We start from the raw sequence: 10,864 nt of genomic DNA, 5'->3' as shown, positions 1-10,864 counted from the left end.
TGCTCCGCCCCCGAGTTAGCTGAGGCTGAGGGGCGCCGCGTTCCCTGTGAGGCAGCTGGGGCTGGTGGGGTTCCAGGAGGCGGCGGGAGAGGACGCTGCCGAGGAAGGGCCACAAACGCTTCGCTTACCCGGTGGTCAGCTTTCAGAGTCCTCACAGAACGTGCCCGCCCTGGATGCACACCTCATACTCTTGACCGGAGGACATCCAAGTGGCGGAGTGAGCAAAACTGGAGCAAAGTCGAAAATGCACTCGGTACGTACTCTGTGACTGGACCAAGTGCAAGTCTGCGATGCATAATAATTCAGAGAACCAAACAGAAATCCAAAAGTTGGCCCCCAAAGCAACCTAAACTTTGCTTCAGTTGTTTTAATACTGTAAAATAGAATAGAAAAAAAAGAAAAAGAAAAGGAAAATACCAAGTGTTGGCGAGGTTGTGGAGTAGCTGAATCCTTCTGTCCTGCTGCTGGAATATAAACTAGAATAACTTTAAAAACAATTTGGCGTGCTAGTAAAGAAGCATACCCTATGACCTGGTAGTTCCATGTCTACGTGTTCAGCCAAGAGAAGCGTGTGCTTACGGGGGCACCAACAATTAACAGAATGTTCACAGACGCATTTGTTTTAATAATCCCAAATGGAAATATCGCAAAAGACCATCAACAATAGTATAAATTAATACATTCACAGGGTTCATATACTGGAATACTACTCAGCAATGAGAAAAGTGACCTGCAACTACAGGCGACGACATGGATGAACTGCAGAAACGTAAAGTTGAGCCAAAAAAGTGAGACACGAAAGTGTTACTGACCAGGGTTCTTGGCCTTCCCTAATCAATAGAAATTGACTAGAGGCCAGATAAGAAATTCAGGCAAGGCTTTATTGGGACCCCTGCTGTAGCATGGGGGAGAGAGAACAGGCAACACGTTCCCTTGCTTGCTGGCTTGCTGGCTGGGGGGGCGGGGGACGGGGAGCAAGCTTGTTCCTTGTATAAGGTGAGGGTAGGGGTGTATCCAAGGGTTGGGCCAGAGGTGTGGCTTAGGTGGTCTGCCCACCCCTTTAGGTGGTGTTCAGTGCAGGGGGCATGCGCAGGACCCTGCTTTTCCTCCAGGCTCTCCAGGAGTGGCAGTTAGCTTTTTTGGTCTCTTTGTATTTTGGGGGTCCAGAATTTGCCCCAACGTCGCATGCACGCAGTTATTTTTAGTCCCATACAGTTTATTTGTATTTTGTTGCTCGAGGAGAGGTGTGTCCATGTGCAAGCACTTCAGCAAAGGGGCCCTGGTCCCAGCCTGTCTCATTCCCCCCGAGAGACTCTACACCCTTATTCTTCAGGGTAAGGGGCCAAAGGTCTCTTCTTCTGAAACTTCTTCCTGCTGGACAGGGGCCGCAGACCCTAGCCTGCCCTAGATGTCCCTAGCTGACTGTTTCAAGGACCTGTAGGGACCTGGGCCACTTTCCGCTGGAATGGGCTGAATTCCTTGAGCCATCATGAGCCTTACTTCAAACCGCTGGAGCCTGAAAGACACAAACGTAACCAAAAGGTTAAACAAACAAGGGCTAAAAAGGAGATCAATGATAGCCATTAAAGGGCTTAATAAGGGAAGGAACCAGGGTTAACTTTGGGCTTCCTTAACTGTTGACCAGACAAGGGAGGCAATATCGTCCCTGCCAAAATTATGAAGCCACTCTTGCCTTGTTCGGCCAGAAGGTAATCAAGGGCCAGAAAATTGTCAAGAACCACATCAGCCAAGGAAAGAAGAGAGGTCCCAAGTCGTGTTAAGGGTTCAAATAGGAGCCAACCCACTACATCATTTTACTTATCTGTTGATGGTGCCTGTCTTTTGAATGGGTATCTCAGGTTGTCCACTGGCTCACAGGGGTATTGTTCTTCTGTTGTGACCTGCGGGGTTTCTGGAGGTAAAAGCTTTAGTCTGGACAAATGTACCTAACTAGATGTCCCTTGAAGTTTGACAGCAGTAGGGGTGGCTAAAATTACTTTATAGAGGCCCTTCCATTTTGGCATTAGTTGGTGTTGGGGGGGACCCCTGTTTCCAGGTTTTAAGAAGAACTTGATCCCCAGGGTTTATTTGTAAAGGAACTGCTCCTTCCTCTGTAATTTTAGTGGGAGTCAGCAGTGCCTTGTGGGCATAGTCCTGGATTGCCTTCTGAACTTGTCCTACATTAATAATATATCTCAGGGCCTGGTTCACTTCCTCATCTAGTAGAATGTCAGTAGTAAGAAGAGGCCTCCCATAGGTCATTTCAAATGGGCTAAGCCTCAGACCACTCCTGGGGGCTACATGGACCCTGAGGAGTACAATAGGAAGCAAGTTGGTCCAGGGTACATGAGTTTCTTGGCAGAGCTTTGCTAGGTTTTCTTTAAAGTATGGTTTCTTTTCTCTACCTTCCCTGAGGACTGGGGGTGCCAAGAGGTGTGTAGCTTGTAGTTTATCCCTAGGGCCGTTGTGAGTCTCTGTGTGATTTTGGCTATAAAAGAGGGCCCGTTATCACTCTGGAGGGACTTTGAAAGTTCAAACCGAGGAACTACTTCCTTTAAAAGGGACTTACAGACGTCCATCACCTTTTCAGATCAGGTGGGGAAGTCTTCAACCCATCCTGTGAAAATATCAACAAACACCAGAAGATATCCTGATCATGGGGGCATTTGGGTGAAATCTAACTGCCAGTCTTCCCCTGGATATGTCCCTTGGCGTTGGATTGGCCTGAGTAACGAAGGGGGGATTGGATGGGTCTGTGGGTTATTATGGGCTCATAAATCACAAGCAAGTGTTACTTGTTTTACTGTTCTTTTAAACCCCTTCCCTGAAAAAGCCTTTTGCACCAAGTCCCATAGTGCATCCCTCCCATAGTGGGTGGCATCATGTAAGCTCATAGTGAGTTTCCATTGTTGGGCCTCAGGGCTTAGAACCTTATCCTCCTTTTTATACCAGCCTGTGCTTCCCTTCTCATAGCTCTACTTCTCAGCATTTTCATGTTCCTGTGGGGAATACTGGGGAGGGCTAGAGAGTTCAGGGGGTCCAATCACTAGAGCCATAACTTGTTTGGGTTCCTGCAGCCAAGCTGCCTGTTTTGCAATTTGATCAGCTTTGCTGTTTCCTTAGCTCACAAAAGAGCCACCCCTCTGATGGCCCTTGCAGTGGATTACTGCTACCTGTGTTGGAAGCTGCACTGCTTCTAAAAGAGCCAGAATCAAATCTTTATGTTTTACGGGGGAATTTTTAGCAGTTAACATTCCTCTTTCTTTCCAAATGGCAGCATGAGCATGTAGCACGTGGAACCCATATTTAGAGTCAGTAAAAGTATTTAATTTCTTATCCTTCCCTAATTACAAAGCACTCATTAATGCAGTTAGTTCAGCCTTCTGGGCTGATGTCTGGGGTGGCAGAGCCTTGGCTTCTATGACTTCATCTAGACCAGCAGTCCCCAATCTTTTTGGCACCAGGGACCAGTTTCGTGGAACACAATTTTTCCATAGACTGGGGCAGGGGAGGGGGGGTGGGATTGGGATGACTCAAGTGCATTACATTTATTGTGCACTTTATTTCTATTATTATTACATTGTAATATATAATGAAATAATTATACAACTCGCCATAATGCAGAATCAGTGGGAGCCCTGAGCTCGTTTTCACTTGCCACTCACTGGTAGGGTTTTGATATGAGTCTGCAAGCAATTGATTTATTATGGCCTCTGTGCAGTCAAACCTCTCTGCTAATGATGATCTGTGTTTGTAGTCGCTCCCCAGCGGTAGCATCACCGCCTCAGCTCCACCTCAGATCATCAGGCATTAGATTCTCATAAGGAGCGCGCAACCTAGATCCCTCACATGTGCGGTTCACAGCAGGGTTCGCGCCCCTCTGAGAATCTAATGCCGCCGTTGATCTGATAGGAGGCGAAGCTCAGGTGGTAATGTGACGATGGGGAGCGGCTGTAAATACAGATGAAGCTTTGCTCGCTCACCCGCCGCTCACCTCCTGCTGTTCAACCCTGTACCTAGCAGGCCACGGACCGGTACTTGTCTGTGGCCCGGGGATTGGGCACCCCTGATCTAGACTAACTATGGCATACCCAGCCTTTTGGGTTCCCATTTCTACAGAACTGCTCCCATCAGTAAACCATTCGACCTCAGGGCTGTCAAGAGGCTCATCTAGAAGATCAGGCCTGCTGGAGTAAGTTTGTTCTATGGTCTCTATACACTGATGCAGTAGGTCTCCACTCTCAACCACTTGGAAGCAGAGTTGCTGGGTTCAGGGTTTGGCACACCTTTAAGGGAATGTCAGGGGTACCCATTAGGAGGGCCTGATATCTTGTTGACCTTCCACCAGTCAACAAATGATGTCCTTTGACTTCCAGCACAGATTGTACCTGATGAAGGGTTAACACATCTAAGAGTTGTCCCAGGGTGAGCTTGGAAGCCTCATTAACCAACGGGGCTGTGGCTGCTACTTCCCAAAGGCAGCTTGGCCATCACAGGGCCACTGAGTCCAGTTGTTTTGAAAAGTAAGCCACTGGTCTCTGATCTGGTCCCAGCTTTTGGGTCAGGACCCCTAGAACTATCCCTGACCTCTCGTGAATGTATAGGGTAAAGGGCTTGTCCACATCTGGAAGCCCCGGTGCTGGTGCTCTGCTCAACTCTGTCTTTAGAGTCTCAAAGGCCCACTGTGGTCCATATTCCATTAAAGGGGTTCCCTTTTTTCTCCCTCTGGAGCCTCATACAGGGGGTTGGCAATAAGGCCATAGTTTGGAATCCAGATACGTCAGAAACCAGCCATACCTAGAAAGCCTCGGATTTGTCTCTTTGTGGTTGGAGATGGTAATGCACTAGTTGCTATTTTTTGATCTATGGCCAGGGCTCGTGCCCCTGGAGTCAAAACAAATCCTAAATATTGAACCCATTGCTGTGAGATCTGAGCCTTGGGGAGGTTGGGGAGACTTTATATCCCCCTTTTGCCAGAAAATTTAGGACCCTAATGGTATTTTGATCTGAATCTTGTTTGGTCTCACTACTTGTCAATAAATCATCAACATATTGTAGCAAAGTTCCCTTCTCAAGGCTCAGTTCCCTCAGTTCCCTTGCTAATGCATTTCCAAAAAGATGGGGGCTGTCCCAAAACCCTGGGGAAGCACTGTCCATGCATATTGGGTAGCTTCCTGGGCGTCAGTGTCCCTCCATTCAAAGGCAAAAAGGTATTGAGAGTCTAGATGTAGAAGAATACAGAAAAATGCATCTTTGAGGTCCAAAACACAGAAATACTGAGTGCTTCCTGGCACGTGGGTGAGGAGTGTAGATGGGTTTGACACTAGTGGGTGAATAGGCATGATGGCCTCATTCACTGCTTGTAAGTCTTACACAGACCAATACTCCCTGTTAGGCTTCTGAACAGGGAGGATCGGGGTGTTGCAAGGGGATTGGCAGGGCCTGATGAGTCCGTGTTTTAGGAATTTGCTGAGCAGTGGTTGGATTCGCCTCAGCAGTGGTTGGATTCACCTTCAGGCTTTAAAGGATATTGTCTCTTCCAGGGGTATTCATCCCCAGGCCTTGACCTTCTTTTTATTGGGAGAACATATTTTGCCCTTCCTGGTACCAAGGTATCCCAAACTGCAGGATCTACCTGTTCTCTAATTTCTTGGGGGAATGTCTTGGGGAATATTTTGATGCCCAACAGGTGGGTCATCTGGGGCTACTAATAGATGCATTCTCCATTCAGATTCTTTACCTCCTTGGACTTCACCCTGTCCTAAGAATATACTAGCTCCTAACTTATTTAGCAAATCTCTTCTGAGGAGGGGGACAGGGCATTCTGGCATATACAAAAAGAAGTGAGTAATAATAATGGACCCGATTCTGCAGGCAAGGGGAGATGTAAATCGCCTTACCTTTGGATGTCTATCAACTCCTGTCACAGCACAGTCACGGTTGGAGAGGGGGATGGCTGCCCAAGTCAGAGCAGAGCAGGCGGCTCCAGTGTCTACAAGAAATTCAGTTCTCCTACCTGCCACATTGAGGGTGACCTGAGGCTCTGCTGGAGTAATGAGGATGGATCAAGTGGGATCTGGAGCTGGGCAGGTGCTCAGGCCCATCAGTCGGTGTGTGGGAATCTCTCATCCGAGAGATTCTCAAGGAACTGGGGTGGGTCAGGTTTGCCCTTTGGGCATCCCACAGGAGGGCACTCAGGATATTCCCCCTTCCAGTGCCCCTCTTATGGACAAAAGGCACACTGGTTCCGGCCCAGGCAGCTTCTTGGTGGTCTGTCCAGCCTCCTCGGCCCTCCAGGGTCCATGTGAGGTGGTGGGTGAATCAGAGCAGCCAAAAAGCTGCATTTTCTTTATTAGCCTCTTATTCTTATTGGACTCCTCCATTAAGTCTCTGTTGTTATAGACCTTGAGGGCCTCCTCTACCAAGTATAATGGGGTTTGGGGCCCAGCCTCAAGCTTTTGTAATTTTCTTCGGATATCTGGAGTAGCCTGGGTGATAAAATGCATGGCTAATAGTGTCCTCCCTTCTGCAGACTCAGGGTCTGTATTGGTGTACTTCCTGAATGCCTCTGTCACCTGGCTCAGGAAGACTGCCGGGTTTTCATCTTTTTCCTGTGTAACCTCTCAGACCTTATCATAATTTACAGGCTTCACCATACACCTTTTCGTTTCTCCTGATAGACAAGTAATATAACGTCTCATCCTAGTCTGGCCTACGTGATCGTCATTTTTCTTTTTTAAAAATATCTTTATTGGAGTATAATTGCGTTATAATGTTGTGTTAATTTCTGCTGTATAACAAAGTGAATTGGCTATATGTATACATATATCCCCATATCCCCTCCCTCTTGAGCCTCCCTCCCACCCTCCCTATCCCACCCCTCTAGGTCATCACAAAGCATCAAGCTGATCTCCCTGTGCTATGCAGCAGCTTCCCACTAGCCATCCATTTTACATTTGGTAGTGTATATATGTAAATGCTACTCTCTCACTTCTTCCCAGCTTCCCCTTCCACCACTGTGTCCTCAAGGCCGTTCTCTACGTCTGTGTCTTTATTCCTGCCTTGCCACTATGTTCATCAGTACCGTTCTTTTAGATTCCATATATGTGTGTTAGCATATAGTATTTGTTTTTCTCTTTCTGACTTACTTCACCCTGTATGACAGACTCTAGGTCCATCCACCTCATTACAAATAACTCAATTCCATTCCTTTTTATGACTGAGTAATATTCCATTGTATATATGTGCCATGCCGTATTTATCCATTCATCTGTCAGTGGACATTTAGGTTGTTTCCATATCCTGGCTATTGTAAATACTACTGCAATGAACATTGTGGTACGTGTATCTTTTTTAATTATGGTTTTCTCAGGGTATATATATGCCCAGTAGTGGGATTGCTGGGTCATATGGTAGTTCTATTTTTAGTGTTTTCTTTAAAATATAAATTTATTTAGTTAGTTAGTTAGTTTTGGTTGTGTTGGGTCTTGGTTGCTGCGCGTGGGCTTTCTCAAGTTGTGGTGAGCAGGGGTTACTCTTTGTTGTGGTGTGCAGGTTTCTCATTGCGGTGGCTTCTCTTGTTGTGGATCACAGGCTCTAGACGTGTGGGCTTCAGTAGTTGCAGCACGCAGGCTCAGTAACTGTGGCTCTCAGGCTCTAGAGGGCAGGCTAAGTAGTTGTGGCACATGGGCTTAGTTGCTCTGAGGCATGTGGGATCTTCCTGGACCAGGCTCGAACCCGTGTCCCCTGCATTGGCAAGCAGATTCCTAACTACTGCGCCACCAGGGAAGTCCCTATTTTTAGTTTTTTAAGGAACCTCCATACTGTTCTCCATAGTGGCTGTATCAGTTTACATTCCCACCAACAGTGCAGGAGGTTCCCTTTTTTCCACACCCTCTCCAGCATTTATTGTTTGTAGATTTTTTGATGATGGCCATCCTGACTGGTGTGAGGTGATACCACATTGTGGTTTTGATTTGCGTTTCTCTAATGATTAGTGATGTTGAGCATCTTTTCATGTGTTTGTTGGCAATCTGTATGTCTTCTTTGGAGAAATGTCTATTTAGGTCATCTGCCTATTTTTGGATTGGTTTTTTTTTTTTTTATATTAAGCTGCATGAACTGCTTGTATATTTTGGAGATTAATCCTTTGTCAGTTGCTTCATTTGAAAATATTTTCTCCCATTCTGAGGGTTGTCTTTTTGTCTTGTTTATGGTTTCCTTTGCTGTGCAAAAGCATTTAAGTTTCATTAGGTCCTATTTGTTTATTATTATTATTTTATTTCCATCACTCTAGGAGGTGGGTCAAAAAGGATTTTGCTGTGATTTATGTCATATAGTGTTCTGCCTATGTTTTCCTCTAAGAGTTTTATAGTGTCTGGCCTTACATTTAGGTCTTTCATCCATTTTGAGTTTATTTTTGTATACGGTGTCAGGAAGTGTTCTAATTTCATTCCTTTACATGTAGCTGTCCAGTTTTCCCAGCACCACTTATTGAAAAGGCTGTCTTTTCTCCATTGTATATTCTTGCCTTCTTTGTCAAAGATAAGGTGACCATATGTTCATCTCTGAACTTTATCTCTGGGCTTTCTATCATGTTCCATTGATCTATATTTCTGTTTTTGTGCCAGTGCCATATTGTCTTGATTACTGTAGCTTTGTAGTATAGCTTGAAGTCAGGGAGCCTGATTCCTCCAGCTCAGTTTTTCTTTCTCAAGATTGCTTTGGCTATTCAGGGTCTTTTGTGTTTCCATACAAATTGTAAAATTTTTTGTTCTAGTTCTGTGAAAAATGCCATTGGTAATTTGATAGGGATTGCATTGAATCTGTCGATTGCTTTGGGAAATACAGTCATTTTCACAATGTTTATTCTTCCAATCCAAGAACATGGCATATCTCTCCATCTGTTTGTGTCATCTTTGATTTCTTTTATCAGTTTCTTATACTTTTCTGTATACAGGTCTTTGCCTCCTTAGGTAGGTTTATTCCTAGGTATTTTATTCTTTTTGTTGCAATGGTAAATGGGAGTGTTTTCTTAATTTCTCTTTCTGATTTTTCATTGTTAGCATATAAGAATGCAAGAGATTTCTGTGCATTAATTTTCTATCCTGCTACTTTAGCAAATTCATTGATTAACTCCAGTAGCTTTCTGGTGGCATCTTTAGGATTTTCTATGTATAGTGTCATGTCATCTGCAAACAGTGACAGTTTTACTTCTTCTTTTCCAATTTGTATTCCCTTAATTTCTTTTTCATTTCTGATTGCCATGACTAAAACTTCCAAATCTATGTTAAATAATAGTGGTGAGAGTGGGTACCCTTGTCTTGTTCCTATCTTAGAGGAAACGTTTTCAGTTTTTCACCATTGAGAATGATGTTGGCTGTGGGTTTTTCATATATGGCTTTTATTATGTTGAGGTAGGTTCCCTCCATGCCCACTTTCTGGAGAGTTTTTAATCATAAATTGGTGTTGAATTTTGTCAAAGTTTTTCTTCATCTATTGAGATGATCATATGGATTTTATCCTTCAATTTGTTAATATGGTGTATCACATTGATTGATTTGCATATATTAAAGAATCCTTGCATTCCTGGGATAAGCCCCACTTGATCATGATGTACGATCCATTTAATTTGCTGTTGAATTCTGTATGCTAATATTTTGTTGAGGATTTTTGCATCTATGTTCATCAGTGATTTGGGCCTGTTATTTTCTTTTTTGTGTGACATCTTTGTCTGGTTTTGGTATCAGGGTGACGTTGGCCTCATAGAATGAGTTTGGGAGTGTTCCTCCCTCTGCTATATTTTGAAAGAGTTTGAGAAGGATAGGTGTTAGCTCTTCTCTAAATGTCTGCTAGAATTCGCCTGTGAAGCCATCTGGCCCTGGGCTTTTGTTTGTTGAAAGATTTTTAATCACAGTTTCAATATCAGTGCTTGTGATTGGTCTGTTCACATTTTCTATTTCTTCCAGGTTCAGTCTTGGAAGGTTGTACTTTTCTAAGAACTTGTCCACTTCATCCAGGTTGTCCATTTTATTAGTATATAATTGCTTGTAGTAATCTCTCTTTATCCTTTGTATTTCTGCAGTGTCAATTGTTACTTCTCCTTTTTCATTTCTAATTCTGTTGATTTGAATCTTCCCTTTTTTGCCTGGTGACTCTGGCTAATGGTTTATCAGTTTTGTTTATCCTCTTAAAGAACCAGCTGTTAGTTTTACTGATCTTTGCTATTGTTTCCTTTGTGTCTTTTTCATTTATTTCTGAGCTGATCTTTGATTTCTTTCCTTCTGCTAACTTTGGGGGTTTTTTGTTCTTCTTTCTCTAATTGCTTTACGTGTAAGGTTAAGTTGTTTATTTGAGATTTTTCTTGTTTCTTGAGGTAGGATTATATTGCTATAAACTTCCCTCTTAGAACTCCTTTGGCTGCATCCCATAGGTTTTGGGTCGTCAGGTTTTCATTGTCATTTGTTTCTAGGTATTCTTTGATTTCCTCTTTGATTTCTTCAGTGATCTGTTGGTTGTTTAGTAGAGTATTGTTTAGCCTCCATGTTCTATATTTTTTACAGTTTGTTTCCTGTAATTGATACTAGTCTCATGAAATTGTGGTTGGAAAAGATGGGTAATGTGATTTCAATTTTCTTTAATTTACTGAGGCTTGATTTGTGACCCGAGATGTGATCTATCCTGGAGAATGTTCTGTGTGCACTTGAGAAGAAAGTGTATTCTATTGTTTTGGGATGTAATGTTCTATAAATATCAATTGGGGCCATCTGTTCTAATGTGTCATTTAAAGCTTGTGTTTCCTTATTTATTTTCTCTTTGGATGATCTGTCCATTGGTGTACGTGGGTTGTTAACGTCCCCTACTA

The 10,864-nt window shown here is 43.9% G+C and overlaps 1 long non-coding RNA gene across 2 annotated transcripts in view; it reads left to right on the top strand.

Moving 5' to 3' along the window:
* Positions 1 to 44: 44 nt before the first annotated feature.
* The window catches only part of LOC309814000, a 62,812-nt gene continuing 51,992 nt past the window's right edge, over positions 45 to 10,864 (top strand). For both annotated transcript variants that reach the window (XR_014295572.1, XR_014295573.1), the window contains exons 1-2: positions 45 to 253; positions 689 to 788. This is a non-coding gene — a long non-coding RNA (uncharacterized lncRNA). The remainder of the gene's footprint in view (positions 254 to 688; positions 789 to 10,864) is intronic.

The sequence above is a fragment of the Mesoplodon mirus genome, assembly GCF_964341445.2.
Source record: "Mesoplodon mirus genome assembly, chromosome: 12".
Taxonomy (NCBI): domain Eukaryota; kingdom Metazoa; phylum Chordata; class Mammalia; order Artiodactyla; family Ziphiidae; genus Mesoplodon; species Mesoplodon mirus.
The sequence above is the reverse complement of the archived record's forward strand: the minus strand, read 5'-3'. Positions and strand labels throughout refer to the sequence as shown.